This window comes from Macaca nemestrina, chromosome 19 (genome assembly GCF_043159975.1).
Source record: "Macaca nemestrina isolate mMacNem1 chromosome 19, mMacNem.hap1, whole genome shotgun sequence".
Classification (NCBI taxonomy): domain Eukaryota; kingdom Metazoa; phylum Chordata; class Mammalia; order Primates; family Cercopithecidae; genus Macaca; species Macaca nemestrina.
In genome coordinates this window covers 19,051,432-19,073,504 of record NC_092143.1, presented here as the reverse complement: position 1 = coordinate 19,073,504, position 22,073 = coordinate 19,051,432, and the positions used below count along the sequence as shown (strand labels likewise).

Sequence of the window (22,073 nt, the reverse complement as noted above, 5' to 3'; positions counted from 1 at the left end):
TTCCATATCCAAAACGTCTCTTGGCTCTGTCTCTTGCTCATCAATCCTATTTTCTTCCCCTAATCCATGCTGCATGCTCTACTGAAACGATGCCTTGCTGACTTCTAGACTTCAGACACATCTAACTCCAATCCATCGTTTCACTGCTATTAAAATTACAAACATCGTGGACTGTTTAAAATCACCCTTCAAAAAGTTTCTTATACTATTATTGATATAAAGCCTCAGATCACTTTGTGCTTTAAGTCTACACTTTAAAACATTCTTCTAAATGCATCATAGTAATTAGGCTAACAATAAGAAAGATTACTTAAATTGAAAAGTGTTTGCTAAAGAAACTAGAGTAAAACCTAATGGCCAAAAAGTAGAATGAGGAAAGGGCTTTGGAGTCAAGAAGTCCTGAACTGTTTCAGCTTACTAGCTGAGGGTAGATTCATCAAATCCCTTCACCTCCCAGTGGCAGTTTCCCACTCTTAACATGGGGAATATAGGCCCGACTTTGGGAGCTATCCAGGGCTTTAAATGTGGTAACAGGGTTAAGTATCTAATGTAGAATGTCAGAACTCAACACATAATTGCAATTATTATTCTTTGTAATACTTCTGGTTTTTCTTCCTTATCCAAAATTCTGGTTTTTCTTCCTTATCCAAAACTAAACCTATTGCAGAATTCATACTTGGTGATGGTACACAATTCTAATAAGTTTTATTCTGATTTTCCAGCCCAAATCCTGTGAATAGCAGCAAATTGAAAAGCAGGAAGAGTGAAAATGGTGAGAAATAGTAGATGACAGCAGGAAAGCTTAAGGAGACATGTTAATGTACAGATGTAAGAACTCAAAATGAACAATAATAGGGCAAACAGCCCTTGCTAGCCCAGAGGCATCCACCGTGTAAGTCACGAGGAAAGAATATAATATGGTGGTAAAGGCACAGATTTTGAACTCTGGCGGCATAGGTTTGAATCTCCGCTTCTCTGCTGACTAGATTACGGTCTTGGACAAGTTTCTCAACCTCTCTGGGCCTCAGTTTCATCCCTATAAAATGAAGGCAATCATGGTACCTATGACATAGAGTTTTATTTAAGTAAACATAGAAGTAAATAACTTATTTGCCGAAAGGCACTTAGAACAGTGCTGGGCCCATAATGAACGACCACAAAAGCACTCACTTACATCATTATAGCACAGTATCATCAATAATGCTTATCTGAAAGACTGAACCATCAAAAACTGCAATTATGTTCTGTGTCCTGTATTTTTAAAGAGAAGTGGCAATACCATTGAGAATTAGTTCAATCAAAAATGTTACATTCTGGCCAGGCGTGGTGGCTCATGCCTGTAATCTCAGCACTTTGGGAGGCCGAGGCAGGTGGATCACCTGAGGTCAGGAGTTCAAGACCAGCCTGGCCAACATGGTAAAAACCCATCTTTACTATAAATACAAAAAATTAGCCAGGCATGGTGGCATGGGTTTGTAATCCCAGCTACTTGGTAGACAGAGGCAGAAGAATCACTTGAACCCAGGAGGCGGAGGTTGCAGTGAACCTAGATCGCGCCACTGCACTCCAGCCTGGGAGACAGAGCTAGACTCTGTCCTAAAGAAAAAATAAAGAAAAAATAAAAGAAAAAGAAAGAAAAAAAGAAAGAAAGAAAAAAGAAAAAATTCTAATGAAGGTCTGGTGCTTAAGATAGAAAATTTCAGTTATAAATACTTACATATCTGAAATTCTACTGAGAGTTAACAGAAAAATGAGATACTTTTAGAATCTGAATTTTTAAGTTGATGCTATTTTTAGCACATTAAAAAGAGTCATTTTGTTTTTCCATGCCTCCAGAATTGAAAGGAGAGACAGACTCTTTTGAAAAGAGTTCCTGAGCATGGCCATGGTGAGGCTCCGCCTCAGTGGAAATTTCTCGGATGGGGAGAGGGAGAAGCTGAAGTAGTAGGGGAAGAATGGGACGTGACACAAATATTCCTAAGTGACCTAAAGATCCCATATATGAGATTGCCAGATCTCATAAGAAGCCTCTCCTACCATGCACACAAGTGTGTCACAGACACCTTTCTTCTCTTTTATGAAAAGAAACCACAAAACAAATCGACTTATTCCTGTTCCCTTAATTGAGAGAAACAGGAGATGGTGGTTCTCAAATTTTTACAGATGGGTGAAAATGGCTTACAAAACGCTTGTGAATAGACTGTCTCAGGCTACCAGGTATCTTCACATTAGAGACCTTTAAAAATAGTAAATCATTCCAAAAATGCTGTACTGAATGTTCAATCCAAAAGAAGATTAAAATCATTTATCATCATGATTCATAACTTTTTCATTGTATCTCATCAGGGGAACGAAAACAAGAATTGTATTGATAAATGGCCCCAGTTCAGGCTAATTTTGACAATAAGTTAACATAGGCTTCAATATTTCAGTCTCAATTTTTGGAATAAATTTTCTGAAGGTAGAAAGAAATGCCTTCCCTATGCCAAGAAAACTTAAAACCACTGTGCCATCTTACAGTGTAGCATCTTTTCTCAAGTAATTCTTCCCAATAATCTTACAAAACCTAAACAAAAAGGTTGCTAGGCCTTTGTAGTCAAAAAGATTGGCTGACATTGCCTTTCGACTATAGTTGTGAGTGCTAAATAAATATCTGATAGGTAATTCAAGAAGATACTGATTTTATTTCCTAACAAAATCTACAGGATTCTCTTAGTATTCATGGCTTAGCCCCAAATAATAACCAATTTTTTCATGGATAACATCCAGCTTAAGGATTACTAAAAGCCTGACATTAATATTTACCTTTAAAAAACCTAAAAAGCAAATTTGAGAGCATATAAAAATAAAAATCTACTGAAGCCAAGTACTTTATCCCATCAATACACGAGTATCTATTAGTATTAAGCGTGATATGATTAGCTCAATAAATACAAGGAATTTCACAAAATTCCCACCTTTTTCTAAGAATAGCAAAAATAATGGCTGACATTTATTAAACACCTCCTAGTTTCCAGGCCCTATGCTAAGGGGTTCAGATGTGTTACCTCCTTTTACTATCTCATTAACCCTATCAAGAAGATAGCATCACAGACTCCATTTAATAATTAACGTTTAGAAACCCTAAAGAACATGCCCAACATCTTACCTCCAAACCTGCCTTTAATTCATCATAATATACAAATTTTATTTGTAGTAGAAAAAGGAATATAAATCAACAACTTTAACATAATAAACTATATTTACCTTAAGCTGACAGCCAATATCTACTAATGGCAAACAAAAAAATCTATGCTTACTATCACCATGATTATGTGAGACTGTCAGTAAGCTCTTGTTAATGCAATAAGACAGAACAAAAAATAAAACAGATTTAAACATAGAAAAGAAACAAGAATATAGATTAAAATACAAATAAATATCCATACTTAGGAAGACACTTTCTTTTATTGAAGGAGATAAATTTTCTAAGCATAAATATATGAAAGGAAATATATACCAGTGATATATTTCCCTACACTCAAAACATCAAAATCAAAAGGCAAAAACAGACAGTAAAAATATATAATATCAATGAATATAATGGACCATACCTCAAGAAAAAAAAATGAAATGAAAAGGCAAAAAAAAAAAAAAATTGGGGGGATAAAAAAAACTTTATGGTAGTTATGAAGAACACAAAGACCCCTTATAAAAGATATTAACAGTTTACAGCTGGGCATGGTGGCTCATGCCTATAATTCTAGTACTTTTGGAGGTCAAGGCAGGCAGATCACAAGGTCAGGAGTTTGAGACCAACTGGCCAACATGGTGAAACCCCGTCTCTACTGAAAATACAAAAATTAGATGGGTGTGGTGGCACGTGCTTGTAGTCCCAGCTACTCAGGAGGTTGAGACAGGAGAATCGCTTGAACCTGGGAGGCGGAGTTTGCACCATTGCACTCCAGCCTGGGCAACAGAGTGAGACTCTTTCTCAAAAAAAAAAAAAAAAAAAAAAAAAAAGATATTAACAGTTTACATAGAAAATGCAAGTGGATTAATAGTAAAAAAAAATTAACTTCACTAATTGAGTGTAATCTTAAAAAAAAGGTATGCTTTATACCTACCAAAATAGCAAACATTTCAAATATTTTTTGAGGACATACTGCAACAATTACTTACAGAAGGGTAAATGTCTCTAACTTCTCTGGTCAGAAGTTTATCAACAAATACAGACTCTTAGACGCTTCCTATCCTTTGCTATGGTCTGAATGTTTGTGTTTCCTCAAAATTCATATGTGAAAACCTAATAACCAAGGTGAGGATATTTGCAGGCGGGGCCTTTGGCAGTTGACTTGGCAATTGATTAGGCCCTTTTATAAGGTCACGCAGGGATTACTGCCCTTTTTAAAAAAGGCCTGAGAGAGACACTCTCCCCCCTCCTTTCATTTGAGGTCTCATGGAGAAGGCACTGTCTATGAACAAGAAACTGAGTATGCCTATGATGTGACTTTGGACTTCCCAGCCTCCAGAACTATGAGAAATAAATTTCTGTTGTTGATGAGCCACCCATTTGGGATATTTTGTTGTAGAAGCCCAAACAAATTAAGACACCCTTTGGTGTAATAATTCCTGTGATACATATTTACCATAAGGAAATAATTAAAATTAGGACAATAATTTACATAGAAATATATTCTTTGAAATTTTATATCTAGCACTGAAAAGAATGAAACCAGCCTAGCTATTGAACAATAGAAGAATGGTTAATTTTATTTCATTCTTTCGACAGAATGTTAAGCTTTTAAAATGTTTCAATATTTACTTAAAGTGATCTATCTCAAAATGTAAATATCAAAAGCTAAATGAAAAAAGGATAGAATATTTATATACAATATGATCTCATGTATCTGTATATTAAGAGAAATAGATTGAAAGTAAACTATATGAAAATGTTCAGTCAGTATTTCTGTGTGGCAGGTATATAGTTGATTTTGATTTACATTTTTATCCATTTCTACATTTTACAAAGTTTCTACAAGGAACTGTTATAACTCTTATACTTAAAAAAAAGTTATAAATATGAAAGTGCCTAAATTAATAGTATCCTGTGGGTGAATAATTTGGTACTATCTCAATTTTTGTCAGCCAGGAACTCCGGTATTAGTGATCTATTTTCATCCATACATCTATTCAACCTTCACAAATAAAACAGCTTCCATGCCATTGTTCATGTTCATTAGAGTGAACTGATGCCAATGACCAACAGTGTGGTCCTGACGGCAAGCACACCTCTCAGACTGCAGTTCTGGAGCCCAGCTTTCTTACCACAGCACAGACTGTCAGTCCTACCAAAAGAAGTAGAGAATGGAAGAAGAGTGGGAAGCCAGAGGTAGACAATTGCCAGGGTCTGAACTCAAAGTTGAAGCAACATGTTCTTCAGTGCAATGATGGATCTGTCAAGGCAACATGGTACTCGTTCCTGATTACCCTCAGACCATTAACTGTGAGGACCTACAGGAGCATGTTTTCACCATTTGGGATATGTGTCAGTTTGCTCAATTCAATAAATAACCAGTTCTCACTCGACAAAACAGCTGGAATTCATTAAAGTCTGCTAAATTTTGCGATAAGGACGCATGTGATTTCCAGAGTGAAGTGCCTTCATGAAATACTTTCCAAACAAGCTTGACCATACTTTGAGCAAATCCCTTCTTTATTCTAAATATCTACAGAATTATATGTGTATACACAGACATCATTATATGTCTGCCAGCCAACTACACTGTACATCAAGAGTCATACAGAGACAGAGAGATTTACAGTCTTCTAGTGCTTCGAAATTAACAATGTCTACCCAATTAAACTCAATGCTTGTCCATGGTGGAGGAAACATTAGATGAATTATTTCAAATTCTAAGCACTGATTGTATAGGGGCAATGGATAAGTGAAATGACTCTTTTTCATTTTAAATTCTGTTGCATTTTCCCCAATTTTGTCTCACTGAGTGTATGTTACTTTTATAGTAGGGGAAAAACCCCTTACAATATTTAATGTTCTCTGCCCTTGCAGAAATTAAAACCTGGCAAGGAGGACAGATTTTACAGCTAGCTATATGGCAGTGTAAAGAGTGCGATACCTACAGTGCAAAGTTCTAGGGGAGTTCACAGGGGAAGGAGATTAATTCTGTCCTTGAAGGAGGAGGGGCCATGAGGATGAGTGAGCTAAACAGAGAAAGCAGTTTATGAAATGAGCCTTGATGAATGAGTAATATTTTTATCTGGCCAAGAAGAGTATTCCAAGAGAAAGATCAGCATGTAGAAACTCAAACATGAGAGTAGAGCACATACTAGGGGAAGGACAGTTAATCTGGAGTGACAGCCCTTATCTGATGTGGCAACCCCAATTGTCAATCCCTCCCAACTCAATGTTTAGTCTTAACTTTTAATTTCTCAATATGCATTTGGGTTAAAACTGATTTCTTATTTTACCACGGTTCACAATAAGTAGAACTGCATGCCTCATCTGTCTCAATCTGAAGATTATTCAAAAATGAAACTAATTTCAAAATTAAACGGATATAAGTATTCAGCCAATTCATTTGATTTGCATTTTAGAGATTTCTGTTGAGATATTATAATGATTCCTCACAGCTCATTATTTTTCACAATTTGATTAAAGGTTCTGTAACTTAGCTAATTCAGGTGCGGAAAAACATTTAGGCAAACAGTTTTAAGTGATTTTATGACATGCGTGTGGATGTGAACAGTAATACAAGTTAGAAATTCTTTCGGGTATTTTAGTCAGAGTCTTCACTGAATCAACAGGAAGCCAGATGAGGGAAATCATTTGATGGCAACAAAAGGACTGGGGCTCTCATCTCTGTTCCTCCATCTACTAGGCAAGAAATTACAGGCCAATGATAAACTCTGAACCTTGTTTTCCCATCTGTGAAACAGACATAATAGTACCATGCACTCTTTAGTTCACAGGATGATTAAAATCACATCAGGTAGAACACGCCATAGTTTATGCAATTCTCAAAGCCCTTAGAGCTCATCTTATGAGTTCTGTAAATTCTGCTCTGAGAAGCTCCATTCAGCAAAATGAAGGCAGGGTTGAGACAGGCTCAAGGACACTGCTGCAGGATGGGTGGGGCTCCCCTTCTCACATCTCTACTTAAGTCTGAGGAGTCCTTGATTACCTGCTGTACATAGTAGGCTCCAGAAAACCTTTTATACAAAGAAAATATCCAACAGTTTAAAAGGATTGAAAAACACTGATTTATCCCAATTGGCTCATTTTACGATGAGAAAAGTAAAACCCAGAGAAGCTAAGTAACTTCCCCAGCTTTAAGTAACTACAAACTGGCAAGGCAGATGATTGAATCCAAGCCTTCTGTCTCCAAGTTCAATGCCTTTTCTACTATAGCATATGGTGAAGTTACACAAATATTACATACTGACATGGAAGTACTAAGAATCAGGACAGTTCTGTACAGGAGATATGATATCACCTAGACAGTATGAAAATTCCATTCAGCAATATAAGATGAATTTGTGTACTTATTCAATAAATATTAAGTGTCATATGTGTCCCAGACATTGTTTTAAGCACTGCTTTCAGCCCTACAAAATTCAGTTTCCAACAAAGAAGTTATGACGTCTAAGCTTAACACTGGAATAAAACATCCCCATTTTTGCTGAAATGGATGAATAATTGGTATAGTAGTGTAAATGTGGTTATTGCCCATGCAAAGACACCTCTTTAGTTTCTGTAGTGATATAAACACTAATCTGCTTGTATCTGGGCCCACTCTTTCTGAAATTTCTATTATTAATTTGCTCCTTCTATCAAAAGCTAACATGCCACTTGTGGAGTACATTCCACCTACTTTCACCTTCAAGGAGCTGGATCCTGCAAGCATCTCCTTTCTCCTCTGTATATTTATTTTCTCTCTTTCTGGTGATCATTTTGCAGCACATAAATATGCTCCAGTGACTGTCACTTTAAAAACAAAACAAAAACCTTCCTTGCCCCCATGACCAACTGCCACTCAATTTCCTTTCTTCTTTTCCAAGCAAGTATTTTTGGAAAGACTTGTCTGCAGTCACTGTGGCCTTCCCACCCTTACCCCCACCCCATCTGTTGTCAAAGGCAAGCTCCACTGCTTCTCCCCTCTGGAATATGAGAACAGGGATCCTGCCCATTCACCATGTATCCCAGTACTCAAAACAGCACCCAGCATATGCTTAGCTCAGTAAATATTTGTGGAATGAATAAATCATCTAGAACCATACAGTGATTTAGTGAATTACATAATATACAGCTTGTCAGTTTCTCATATATTTCAGAAAGATAGGTCACAATATATGCCAAATTTTACTTGATTGCAAATTAAATTACTTCAGTCACTATTTGAAAAAACTTGTAATGACCCAGAATGCTAGAGTAAAGCAAACGTATAAATGTAATTTAAGTCCTACCAAACTTGTGACAGGATATTTTTGTGTAAGTTGGGAAAATAATTCTAAAATCCATTTTGAAGAATAAATATTTAAAAATAACCAGGAAGACTTGACAAAGAAGAATAATGTGGATAAAACTGCACTGCCAGATATAAAAACTGTGTTACAAAATAACAGTAATTAAAACAGCGTGAATCTGGCACAAGATGAGAGATCAAAAACAGAATACAGAGTTCAGAATTGAGCTCAAATGTATTTGGGGATTTGGTAAATAAAAAAGATGGCATTTCTAATAGAGAAGGAAATAATGGTTATTCAAGAAAAGGTATTAGGACAATTGACTAGGTGCTTGCTAAATAAATAAGTATCCCTCCCTTACTCCTCACACTGAATTCCAAGTAAATTCATAATAGAAAATAAAGCATTGGAAAACCTTTTTCTAGCCTTGCAGTGAGGAAGGCCTTCTGAATATGTCAACAAAACTAGAACCATAAAGAAAACCACTGACAGATGACAGACGCTACTTAGAAGTGAAAAGAAATATATATATATGGTAAAAGCAGAACAAAGTAGAATAGGAAACCCTGTCAAGAAGATTAAAAGGCGAACAAAAATCTAGCAAACACTTTTGCTACGTACATATGACAAAGGGTTACAAAAAAGTTATGTTTCATCAACATGGAAAAGAATATCCTGAGACATCAATAGGCAAAAGAAATAGATAATCTACAAAATAACAAATATAAATGATCAGTAAACACATGAAAAGATGGCCAGTCTCATGAGTAATCAGAAGAATGCAAGTTAAAATATTGAATTGTGTTTACCTATTTGCCAGCTAAAATTAAAATGACTGACAATACACTGGGGTTCAAAAGGGGATAGACAATGGAAGTCTTATGCGCTATTAGTGAGAGAATAAACTAGTATGTTTCTGATTGGTCTGGCAACTAATATAAAATATCCATTAAGGGAACAATCAGACAATTAATACATGATACAATTTGCAGAGTCATTTGCAATTGAAAAAAAAGTCCATCAGGAGATTACTGAATATGTAATAGTTAATCCATACAAGGAACTATCATAGAGACCTGATTATGGAGATCAACATTTTTCAAATGTAGAGAGAGACCCACAGTGCTCGCTTCAGCAGCACATATATACTAAAATTGGAATGATACAGAGAAGATTAGCATGGCCCCTATGCAAAGGTGACACGCAAATTCGTGAAGCATTCCATATGTTTACAAACCTGCATATCCCATACATGTATCCTGGAACTTAAAATGAAATTAAAAAATACAAATGAAAAAGAAAACGTAACAATCCAATAAAAAATGAAAACAGGCAAAAATTTAAAAATAAATAAAAAGAGATCCGCAATATGTCAGGTGGAAAAAGCAGATTCTAAAACTATTCTACCTCCTCAATATTTCTTGACCCAGTGCCCTTTCTCCATCTTCATCATTACTCTGCAACATCCTCTCTCTCCTGGTCCTCCAGTCTCCTCTCATGCCTTCCTCCTGTTGATCTTCCACACTGCAGCTGTGGGGAGAGTCCTGCAATGCTAGCATCTGAATCTTTTGCTCCTCACTTAAAAATTGTAATAGCTTGCCATTGCTCAGAAAGGTGACTGCCCTTGCCTGATATGCTCGCACCTCCAGCCCCCTCTCTTGCCTCTCTCCCACTTGCTCTAGTCACCTTATTTCAGTTCTTCTGTTCCCGCCCTACCCCACCCCCGACTCCAGCCTTGCTCCTTTGCACTTGTTCTCTGTTCGGAACCTTCTTTGCTCACACTCCACCTCCCATCTCCACACTGTGCCTATTAATACCTCTACACCTTTATGCACTCAGCACAGATGTCGTGTCCTCAGGGAAGCCTTCCCTGTTTACCCACTCTAAATCAGCTCCCCTTTTGTATACAGTCGGTATCTGCAGATGCAGAAGCTGTGGATACAGGCTGGCTGTAAATGACTTGAGGGGTTGAAGTATCCACAGGGAGTCCTGGAACCAATCCCCATGGATACAGAGGACAGGTTGTACTCTCACAGTTCTCTTCATTCTTCCTCAGTCACCTTGTTACAGCTTGGAATTATGTATTTCTAGATTATATCGATTATATCATGACTATCCATCTCCATCTCTACGCTGAGGACAAGGACTATGTCTCCCTTCCTCATCATTGTATCTCTGCTACATATTAAACACATTTTAGACACTGACATGATCGCACACTGAAGCATCTTGAGTGAAGGAAGGAAAGGCTAGAATAAGGATTTGCTACTCTATTACTTGACAATTGATAAGAAATAGATGAAGAGCTTTAAGAACTTTTTAATTATTATGGTAAAAATGTGCATAATTCATCACAAATTTTGAACCAGGAAAGAAGCAAGGTATTTTTTTCCTACTATATTTGTCCTTCCCAAATCAGAGACTCGGTGGTGCACTGCCTGGCTGTTGCACCTCACTTCCAGGAACAAGAGGGCAGTCTTATGCCCAGTGGTGCTGCCCAGGTCAAATTTACAGCAAACTCTGGAATTCTGATGCTGAGAACCAGACCCTCTTGAACCCGGTGGCCTTATTTCCTAAATGTTGTCCATAATGAAGCCAGTTTTATTTTCCATTTGTATACTGTAAATCAGAAATTCAATGTTGAATTGATTCCAGATTTCTTCTTCTTACTCTCTGTTGCCATGTTTCTAAGATAGTTTCACTTTCTTGGGAAAATCTCACTATAAACCAAAAAAGGGGAAGATCAACTGCCCCTTACCTTCTTTCTCTTTTCCTAGGCTTTCCACACCACACTTCACAGTGCCCACCAAATCCAGCCATACCTACCTAGGAAACTCAGGACAGACATTTTGTTTCCCACAGTTGTCAAGTGGCTCCCAATTCGACCTTGTAGTTTTACAATTTGGAATTGTCAAAGTTTATTTGTCAATGCAGTGAAGAATCCAGGGCTTTGCATAGAGCCCAGCCATTTCTCCCAGGTAGGCTACTCTGACCTCACTTAAGAAGGTGAAGGACATTTGGAGGAGAAGACTGCAGTAGTTCAAGGTGGCTAATGGTTTTATTTTTTAAGGATGCAAGAAACTAACAGTGCATTTTGGCATAAAATACAAATTATATAAATTGTGTACAGCTGTAGGCAGATTGGCACCTGTGGATAGTGGGTGGTTGAAGATTTATAGTCAATATTTAGTCAACAGCTCAGTCACTGTCATAGATAGAAATGTCTCTGACTTCTTTTAAACATTATTTGCTACTTCATGTTCGTAAGTTTAGGTAATCATTTTCCTGACCAGTCATATAAAAATATTTTTTAAAAAATACATCTCAAAGACATTTGACATAATAGAAAATGGGGCTGGGTGTGTGTTTATATACATGGTGTAACTGAAAGAGCAGATTTCCAGTTGGCAGACCTGCAGCAGGCCATTTAACATTTCTAGAACTAAGATTCCTTACCTGTAAAATTTAAAAATAAACCAAATTAGGTCCGAAGCCCTACTCTCCTTCTCATTAATTTTTTAATTTATGTAATAATCTGATGGTATCTCACTTACAGCATTAATTAGATCTGACTTGTGTTTTAGGCATCTGAGTTTGTCATACTTTAGCCACTCCCTTTACCTCCCCCAAGTTCAGGCCCTGGAAGCCAGGGATTTTGTTTCATTCATTTGTATGTTCCCTGCTATACCCAGAAATTGTCTTGAATGCTCAGGTGCTCAGAACAGATTCCCAATCGAATGTGAGTGGCCAGGAGTGAGCAGTACCCCTAATACCACAGTTATATAGTCTGGATTGTCTCCCCAAAATTCCAGTGTTGAGGTTCTACCCCGCAGAACCTCAGAACACAACCTTATTTGGAAACAAGGTTCTCACAGATGTAATTAGTTGTTAAGATGAGGTCATTAGGGTGGGCCCTAATCCAATATGACTGGGGTTCATATAAAAATGGGAAACTTGTGCACAGACACACACACACACTCAGGAAAAATGTCATGCGAGGATGGAGGCATGATTGGGGTAAGGCTTCTACACCCCAAGGAATGCCAGTGATCACCAGTAAACGTCCAGAAGCCAAAGGAGAGGCTTGGAACATCCCTCAGAAGGAGCCAACCCTGCAAACACCTTGATCTTGGAATTCCAACCTCAGAACTGTGAGACAACAGATTACTGCTGTGTAAGCCACTCAGCTTGTGGTACTTTGTCACTGCAGCTCTAGGAAGAAATAACGCTCACTGCTTCACCACTTGCTGCCTCAATAGAGGTAGAGCAACGAACTCTTCAGGGCCTCCATGGTGTTTACCAATGTCGCTGCCAGAGGGCACCAGTAATCTCTGCATCTGACTACCTCCCTCACCCTGTCTCTCCATCCACCCTCCTGCATGGCCTTGGGGTATTTCAATATTCTCCACCTTTTCTTAGAAGGGTCCTTCCACCTCCTTGCCCTAGGAAGAACCTGTGTTCCCCTGGAGGAAACCGCTGTCTGGAATCTGCAGCTACCTTCAGTGGAGACTATTAGTCATTCACACTCCTCATGCCTCAAGGCCAAGACTGAGTTGTTCAAGACTACTTCTTCCTCTTCCCCTTGCAAAACCTCCCACTTCTTTAAGGTTCACACTGTACCCTATGCCCTCTGTCCCCTTGCAATAGTTACACCACTCAGAGATACTGAGAGAAAAGTGGTAAAGAATGCAGGCTCTGGGGCCAGGCTGTCTGGGTCTGAGAACTAACAGACTTGACACTCACTAGCAGTGGTGCTTGGGAAAGTTTACCAACCTTTGTAACCCTCATTGTTCTCATCTATAAAATGAATGTAACAATGATATATACAATTCATAGTGCAGTGCCTGGTACTTGATAAGCACTGAATACACATTAGCTATTATCATGTGAGTTTTTAGGACTGAGTCATCTTCATCTGCACCTTAATGACTGTCTTCTTCTTCGATGCCTTCCATACATGCATGGATGACCCCCTCCCAACCCTGGATTGTTGGTTCTTTGATCTCCTTACCTCCAATGACCTTCTCCTTCACATCACCTGAACCACTGGTGCCCCTGGTCACATTCCAGCCTTATCAACTCCAAAATCTGTATTACCTCCAACTTCTGAAATTAAAAAGATCTCATACTCTGATCACAGATGTTAATGTTTTGTCACATGTGCTTTGTATTTTTTTGAAATAAATTTGTCTACTCATAAAAAAAAAAAATGTTCAAATGCTCTCACTAAAAAAATTCTATGACCCTGGCCAGACGTGGAGGCTCATGCCTATAATCCCAGCACTTTGGGAGGCTGAGGTGGGCAGATCACGAGGTCAGGAGATCGAGACCATCCTGGCCAACATGGTGAAACCCCATCTCTATTGAAGATACAAAAATTAGCTGGGCCTGGTGGCACATGCCTGTAATCCCAGCTACTTTTTCGATAGTGTTAGAAACCATCTCCCTCTGAGACTGTGCACTGGCCTTGCAGTGAAGTGAAGATTGTTCCTCAATCTCTCTCCAGGCATAGTATCTCTCCTGTGTGCTCATGTGCTCACACACTGTGTGTGTGTGTGTGTGTGTGTGTGTGTGTGTTCATGCAAGGCCTTGCGGTGAAGTGAAGATTGCTCCCCAATCTCTCTCCAGGCATAGAATCGCTCCTGTGTGCTCACACACTGTGTGTGTGTGTGTGTGTGTGTGTGTGTGTGTGTGTGTGTGTGTGTGTTCATGCACGCACACCATGTGGAGAGGTACATCTTGGTAAATTAGGAACAAGCACCATTGAGGGGATTCAATTCACTATAACCTTAATAGCTATTTCTTAGAGAGACTACAGAAGAGTACTCTCTCTCTAGTGGCTGCTGCTATTAATAGTATTGCCCTTTCCTCTCCAGAAAGAGTATTAGTTCATTCAGAAAAATCACCATCCAAGTTAAAAGCCATAAAAATCATTTTCCGAACTCTTCCTTTCTAGGTATTATTCTGGAAATCAATAACTTAATTTACTAAAAATTAACAATTTTTTAAAACCTCTATGGGTACCTTCACCTGTTCACCCTTTTTTTTTTAAGACCAGTTTTTACCTGCTCAGAGGGCTTAACACATTCTCTTATACTTTTTCAAACTGAGCCTCATCACAGCCCACTGATAGTTCCAGAATCAACAGTGACTTCTAGGAATCGAGCTCCCTTCTGTTAGACAGCTCTCCCACAGGCTTACACATGTTGCCTCCAGATGACTTGGCTTTCATCCTAGAGTTTGTAATCAACCCAGGGTGTGGATACGTGCTGCAGGTGAATTTTTAGCAAACCTGGAAGATATCTCCACATGAAGCAGGTAGGAACTTCAATCCATAAATGCACATGTGCAAGAGACCAACTTTATTTTTCCATTATTCCCTTTCCATTCTGAGCCTCTATCCTGTGGAGGTAGCAGGCAGTTAATCCCCAGCAAACAGCAACAACTCTGCTTTTCCTGGGGTTAACCTAACTTCCTGGGGCCAGGGGAAGCCTTCATAGTAGTAAGACATTGCTGAGGGCATTTGCAATTTGTCCACACACAGTCTCCTCTGAGACATCCCTTACTGCTGTCTGTTTATCCCTTCAAGCCTGGCTGTTCTTGCCACTATGTATGTTCCCGGGGACCATGAACTGTTTGGTTTCTATGCTGTACTGAGGCACCAGAGTCTCTGTGAAACTATCCAAAACCCCATATATAATGTGCTGCCAGTTACTCTAGTGGGAGAGGTAGGTATTGCTTCCATGGGCATCTAACCTAGGATATAAGAAACAGATTGCCCCAATCTCAGTATCTTCTGGATTCTTGGAGGTTGACTACTTCCCTAAGACTTTCTCTGGAACCCACCTACATCTCTGCCCTTCTTACTCCCCTTCCATCTATTTCCCATCCTTACCCAACCTCCCCATACTGAAGGAATATTTTATCTCATCCAGGAGAATAATTTTCTCTGCCTCATGAAGTTTCTTCCAGGCATTTTGCCCAGAGTCCTCCTGACCTGGCCCACCCGCTCCTGAGGCAACAAAGCACATTACTGCCTGCTGTAGCCCTTCAGCTCTGTGGAGTTTCTTAAGCATTCAAGGCCTTCCCAGGGCCTGGATACTCTCAGGGCTCCCTGACTGGCTCCTTCTAACCAATCCTGCCTCCATGTAGATGTCACTTCCCCAACCACCCTATGCAGCCACCCATCATCTTGCACTACCTTGCTTGTTACAGCTCATCGTTTTTATAGCCTTATCATAGCTCATCATTTTTTGTCTCTTTCTTGCTCATCTGTTTATTGTCTGTATTCCCTCTGGACTGTAAATTCCACGAGGACAGAGACTACGTCTGTCTTGTGGTTAAGAACATGAACTTTGGAGCCAGCCTGCCTGGGTTCTAATCTCAGCTCTGCCAGTTACTAGCTGTGTAATCTTAGGAAAGTTACTCAACCTCTGTGACTTAGTTTCCTCATCTGTAAAATGAGGGAAACACACCTCATAGCGTAATTATGAGAATTAAATGAGTCAATGCATGGCACATAGTAAGTACCATAAAGTGTTTATTAAAAGAAGTATGTAGCATTTAGTATAATGTCTGAATCCTAAAAGATGCATGAAACGTTTTTGTTGAATGTAGGAATTAATACAAGAATGAATGACTGCTATAACTCCAAACAAATGTAGTCTTCCATCTGTGACTCACTTGCTCTGCTAGCTAAGTCAGAGTGCAACAAGATCAAGGCTATCAAGGCTATTTGTCTGAATCCTAACAAGGACAGCGTAACTTATGGCTTCATACCAATTAACTACATCCCTAGCCTGTGTAGACATCTAGCAATTGCACTGTGCTGTTCACAGGCTGTAATGAATGAGAGTCTTAATGGGTCAGTATTTGTCTGTCACAACTAGTATACGAATCATACATAGTACATGTCTTATTTACTCTAATTTTATAGTTTTATCTGCTTTGTAAATGACAGTTCTTGTTTCTAATCATCCTATAAAAATTATGTAATTTGCCAACAATAATTCCAGAACCTGGAAGGAGTAATATCAATTTAATTATGGTCTTCTTAAAATAATTTATATACATATATATGTACATACTTACTCAAATAGCTGGTTATGATCAGGAGATCATAATTAGCAGATTAAATGATGAGCCAAGTATTTAAGGGATAATCTATGGGAGTGTCTAAAAACCTTTCTGCGGATCAGCATACTGACATTTTATTTTCAATGTGTAAAAACAACAAAAAAAGGAAAATATCAGATATTTAAGAAGATATAAAAATGGTTCTTACAGATGAGTTATTATGAATTTAAGATGGTCTCCCCTATCTACAGAGCACAGGCCTTCTTGTTTTATTCATTTGTGTGCTTTGAGACTCCTGAGTATATACTTTTCTGTTAGCTTTGCTTTTCTCTGTCCACTCCAGGTCACTCTACAGGAATCAATGGCATAGTCAGCATGGCAGAGTCACAAAGAAGCATGGCCCCGTAAGAAAGAAGATTACACTAATTCTAACAAATAGAAATGAGTTAGAAGGATGTATTTACTGTGGGAAGATCTAGCCTATATCACTATGTTCTGAGTGGCCAGCACAAGTCTCCCAGGGAGGACAGGGTGGTCCCCTTGACCCCACAAGGAAGGGAAAATTACTATTTCCCTGGCCCAAACTTATCAGTTTTTGAGGAGCACAGAGTTGTCATGGGTAAATGAGAGTACCTTCATCTACCTGTTCATACAGTACATTTGAAGTTTAGTCAAGCATGAAAAATATGAAACTTTTATCCACATGACTAATAGAATGTAGACATAAGTCAGACACATTTTGCAGTGACCAATCTCTCAGACCCCGACTGCATAGTCATTCACTGCTAATTCACATCGGGTTTTCAGCGGGGTTCACAGAACACCAGTAATTGTCTGTACCCCACAGAGCAGGACGTCTGAGAAGTTTAGTGAATGTTCCTCACGGCAACATGTTCTATATTCCACCATTAATTCCACAAAGTACTCGAGTAGCATAACTTCTAATTTAACCTCTTCTTTCTGCTTTCCTTGGGTCTCATGTTTCAGTTTTAAAATCCATATAGCTAGAAGGCCACATATGGAAATGGTATCTCCCTGTTACACTTGATTTTGTGTCAATATCATGATTCATTTTATACATTGCTTCTCCAGCCCAAAATCCCATCATGTTTTGTTCAGCTCACTGGATCAAAAATACATCACCATATCATTTTCCCACTGGAAAACATACTACTGTCATTTTTTTTTTCATGGAAATCAGTCTTTAATATTTGTTCACTAATCTTCACCTCCCCCACCAATGCCTCTCTCCACCCCTGCCTAAAATTACTCATCCTTCCAATAAGTTAATATATTGGAAGGGAAAAAATTTGGTTTCAGTCTCAGGGACCAATTTATGATCATCTTAAATCAGCCTCTTTTTAATTGATGAGTCTACTGCAAATTGCATACTTTGGTTTACTCTGTAAAAAATACAATTAAACTAAGGCAAAGCTGGTTCTGACTCATGTATAATGAAATGAAAACAGTATCATCATTAAGCACCAAATAAAGCCATTGATTCCGTGTATTATTCTGTCAGTTTTAATTGAATTGCATTTCCCCCTTTCAGTTCTTAATTATGCAGTTCATGCTGAATCTTTATTTTTATGCACAGAATGGGATAATGTTCTCTTCCTCCTTACCTTAGTGTCTAAAAATATAAGCCTATTGAGAACAGAAAAGTCTTTGTTGGTCTTAATTAAAGCAAAACACCTGCTTTTATCCTGGGAGTTGAATGTGTTGCTGTACTGTGAGATTGTTACCAAGTGAGGGGACAATAGGACTGCTTCCTGATGCATGTCCACCTCCCTGACCTGTGGTCACAGCCTCTTTCCAAATTCTATCAGAAGAGGAAAACATCACACTATCTGGCAAAGGAGATCCATGGGGCCTCTCCAGCCTGCTAATGAGCATTAACTCTTGTCTAGACTGTCAGGTCTAGACAGAGCAAGGCAAAGTAGATACGGCTTAACTTGGGGGCAGATATGATTAGTGAGATAACAGTCAATCTGAAAATTCATTCTTTTCTTCAGTTAACTTGCAAAAGACCTAAAGGCAAAAGCAGGACTCTACTCTCTGGTATGTGTCACATAACTGAGATTACGTGCAAGTGAAAATGAGCAAAGGGAGATGGAATGTCTATCAAAACAAGACTTGGGCCGGGCGCGGTGGCTCAAGCCTGTAATCCCAGCACTTTGGGAGGCCGAGACGGGCGGATCACGAGGTCAGGAGTTCGAGACCATCCTGGCTAACACGGTGAAACCCCGTCTCTACTAAAAAATACAAAAAACTAGCCGGGCGAGGTGGCGGGCGCCTGTAGTCCCGGCTACTCGGGAGGCTGAGGCAGGAGAATGGCGTAAAAACCCGGGAGGCAGAGCTTGCAGTGAGCTGAGATCCGGCCACTGCACTCCAGCCTGGGCGACACAGCGAGACTCCGTCTCAAAAAAAAAAAAAAAAAAAAAAAAAAAAAAACACACACAAGACTTGAAGGAGATCCTGCTACCACAGTGTAATTTCCGTAGTTGAAAAAGAGACACAAGGGAACACAACCTCTACCCTCCTCTTGTTCCATAATTGGTCAGCTGTGTCAAAAGTGCTTCTGCCAGATTCAGGTAAATGCGTCACCCTAATACCTGCACGATTTTATTTCTAGGATTCAATTCACAGGAGGCAAACGTTCCTGTGTGAAGATATTAAGTGATAGTGTTAGGAAGTTACTCATCTTGGACCATATAATAAAGGCTATCTTGGGATTGAGAACCAAAGAATGAGCTCTGGTCAGTCTTTGGTATCCCAGCGATATTCGATATAAACTGAAAGATTATTATCATTGGCTTGACACCCCAAATGACAAGGGCCTGACTCATAATAAGTATTTAGTGGGAAAGAGGAAGTGGCTGTTATTTAGACTTAACCTTAGAGTTGAGGGATTGGCCTCCTCGGGCTGAGAACATTTGATCTGATGCATTGAAGGGCTGGCCCTCCCTGGAATATCTCCTACCTCTGGCATATCAGACTATGCTCTCCGTGCAGCTGCATCTCCAGCATCCATGCTAATAGAGGACACTATCTTGGAATGAGAAGAGGCACTAATCATTCTCGTACTTATTTTACCCATGTTCAAACTCATCTGCCAATATTTCCTTGTGCAGTGTGCTGCAAAGCATTCTAATAAGCTTATTCCAGTTCCATCTTTTTTTAAATTCCCAACCTATCCTTTGATAAAAGTGAGGAGAGAAAGGAAAATGCCCAAGAAGTAAAAAAAGGGATTTAGGATGGGAAGAGGGAACTCACATTTATTGAGTTCTTTTATGTTACAGGCACAATTGGGTTCTATACATTAGTGACCAGTTTTTGTTGTTGTTGCTGTTGTTTTTACATCAATGATCAGGTGTGTGTGTGTGTGTGTGTTTACACACATATATTTATGTATAGGATAACAGGGAAACAAGATAAAGTGACTTAGATACTGGACAACCAAGGGTTAAATGTAAATGCTAGGACATGACTCTACATATTTATAATATCCCTGACTTCAGATTCTACAGTAATAGGTAGCTGGTAATTCTATAAATAATGTTGATTTTCCATGTTCATTGTTCCTAATGTTGTAGACTAATGCATATGCCATGGTAACATCTATTTCAAATCAATTTCCTACAAATGCCTTTCACAACTATTTTGTTTTTATTAATAAATTAAAACAGCATACTTGAGCAATGTATTTTTGTTCCATGCAAATTCACAGAGATCCAAAAAGATTATGAAGGAGATAAAATTTGCATTTACAAGAGACTCTCCTTCAGAAGGGTTTATGAAATTATTCTTTCACTATTCAAAATAGGAAACCATAAAACAAGGAGATTATAATAAATCCTTGGCAAAAATTCACATGAATACTGCCTGCCAACATTTTAATTAAGGATAATAGGTTGGCTTATCAAATATAATTGAGGGAATATTGACCGAAGTTGGGTTTGTCTAAGGGGCAGGCAACGGGACACGAGGTTCTAGTCACAGCCTCTCTCACATTTCCCCTTGACTCCCTTTGTAAAGAGACATTTTCCCTCACCTTGCCTTCTCAGACCTAGAAACAGATAAATTAAAGGTGCAGCTGGATCTGACAGCCAGGTTCTGTGGAAGTGGAAAGCATTCTGGTGCTGATGGAACTTTGCAAAGTTGGATACCAAAGGGATCCCCATGCCTCTGGGGATCCAGTAGGATTCTCGTGCCAGAGGAAGGCTCATTCTTCACCTTGGGTGTAACCTGGGCCTCAGCAAATTCTCTGATAAGATTTACTGAAATACTTCCAACTGCAGGACAACACAGATTTCCCCTGCCAGCACAAAGGAATAACTTTCCTGAGATCTAAAAACCAGCATATATTCAAGGGAAAAAAAAAAGGAAATTGACTAGCAAAACTACCTCATGAAATACATCTCTTGATTCCTTAATGTCATCCTCTTCATGAACCAGATTTTCTCATGGCCTAAACTACTCCCTGCTTGTAAATTAAGCACCATATGAATAACTTGCCTGATGGTATTACAGTGATCTAAGGTTAATGTTTAACTATTAACAGAAAATAGGATTCCAGGTACTATAACCTGGGAAGAATACCATTAGGGCACCATTTAGAAAATTCTGTTTAAGTCTTATAATAAAGGAGCAACTTAACTGCTAGAGAAATTTGAGCCAATGAAGAAATTGATGTGAAAAGAATCTATCCCCTGGGCTGGGGTATTTTATGTTTCAATATTGAAACTTGAACATTTTTTTACACCAGAAAAGTTATTCTTAGTAGTTGGCAGAGTAAATCCATGTTATCGTGCATTCTGAAGCAGTTCAGCTGAATCTAATTAGAACATCTGCAGATTTATGCAGCTTTCTGTATATTAAAGTCCCAACCCTTGTGAAATAAATATTTCTCCTCAATCCTTTATTTTTACCCTTCTCAGGGTTAATCAGACTAATATGGTATAAATTTTAACAACCATTTTTATGATCTCAGGATGAATGGTGCAATACAAGTCTAAAATATCAAGATCTTATAAATAGTGTCAGTATGTACTGGCTTCAATGCCTTCCTCCTGGCCATCAATTTTGGCTTACAGAGAGGGAAACAATTATGAACTCAGTCACTTGCTTCTTTTTATTCATTTTTCAGAGATTTTCAAGGTGATCCATGCATTTCTGGGATGTTAAGGAGAACTTGTTTGGTCTTAATGTCTCTCAATAGAAAATTCATTGAATTATGTAGGCAATTAAGCAAAAGGTCAGTTTGGTTTTACCACTTAGACAAATTACTCAGACTCATGTAGAAAATGAGTGTTTTGCTAGAGTTATCTTTAAAATACTTCTTGGGAAACAAGGCTACCATGTTTCTTGGGTAACAGAACACCTAGATGCAGCACTTCACACTAGGACTTTTGTCTTAACTAGTCTTCTACGTTAGATCAGGCTCACCTCAGGCTGATGAATAATATCTACTTCAGTCATATAATACCTCAAGGTGTTACCAATTAGTCTTAAAATTTGTTGCATCTCAG

General features: G+C 38.7%; 1 protein-coding gene, 1 long non-coding RNA gene and 1 other non-coding gene across 9 annotated transcripts in view; 2 read left to right on the top strand and 1 right to left on the bottom strand.

Annotated features, from left to right (window-relative positions):
• The window catches only part of LOC139360002 (uncharacterized), a 247,168-nt gene that overhangs the window by 47,009 nt on the left and 178,086 nt on the right, over window positions 1-22,073 (bottom strand). The window lies entirely within an intron of this gene.
• LOC105477026 (cadherin 20) overlaps window positions 1-22,073 on the top strand; it is a 224,049-nt gene that overhangs the window by 48,698 nt on the left and 153,278 nt on the right. Inside the window, exon 2 of one of the 6 annotated variants that reach the window (XM_071085247.1) lies at window positions 16,886-16,946. The exons of 4 other annotated variants lie outside the window; for them this stretch is intronic. The gene's annotated coding sequence lies outside the window, so the exon portion shown is untranslated. Of the gene's footprint in view, window positions 1-16,885; window positions 16,947-22,073 lie in introns of those variants that run through there. One more of the 6 variants, XM_071085243.1, reaches the window with a different exon arrangement.
• LOC112425785 (U6 spliceosomal RNA) lies at window positions 9,589-9,697 on the top strand. Its single transcript, XR_003016933.2, has one exon. It is a non-coding gene; the product is annotated as a U6 spliceosomal RNA (small nuclear RNA).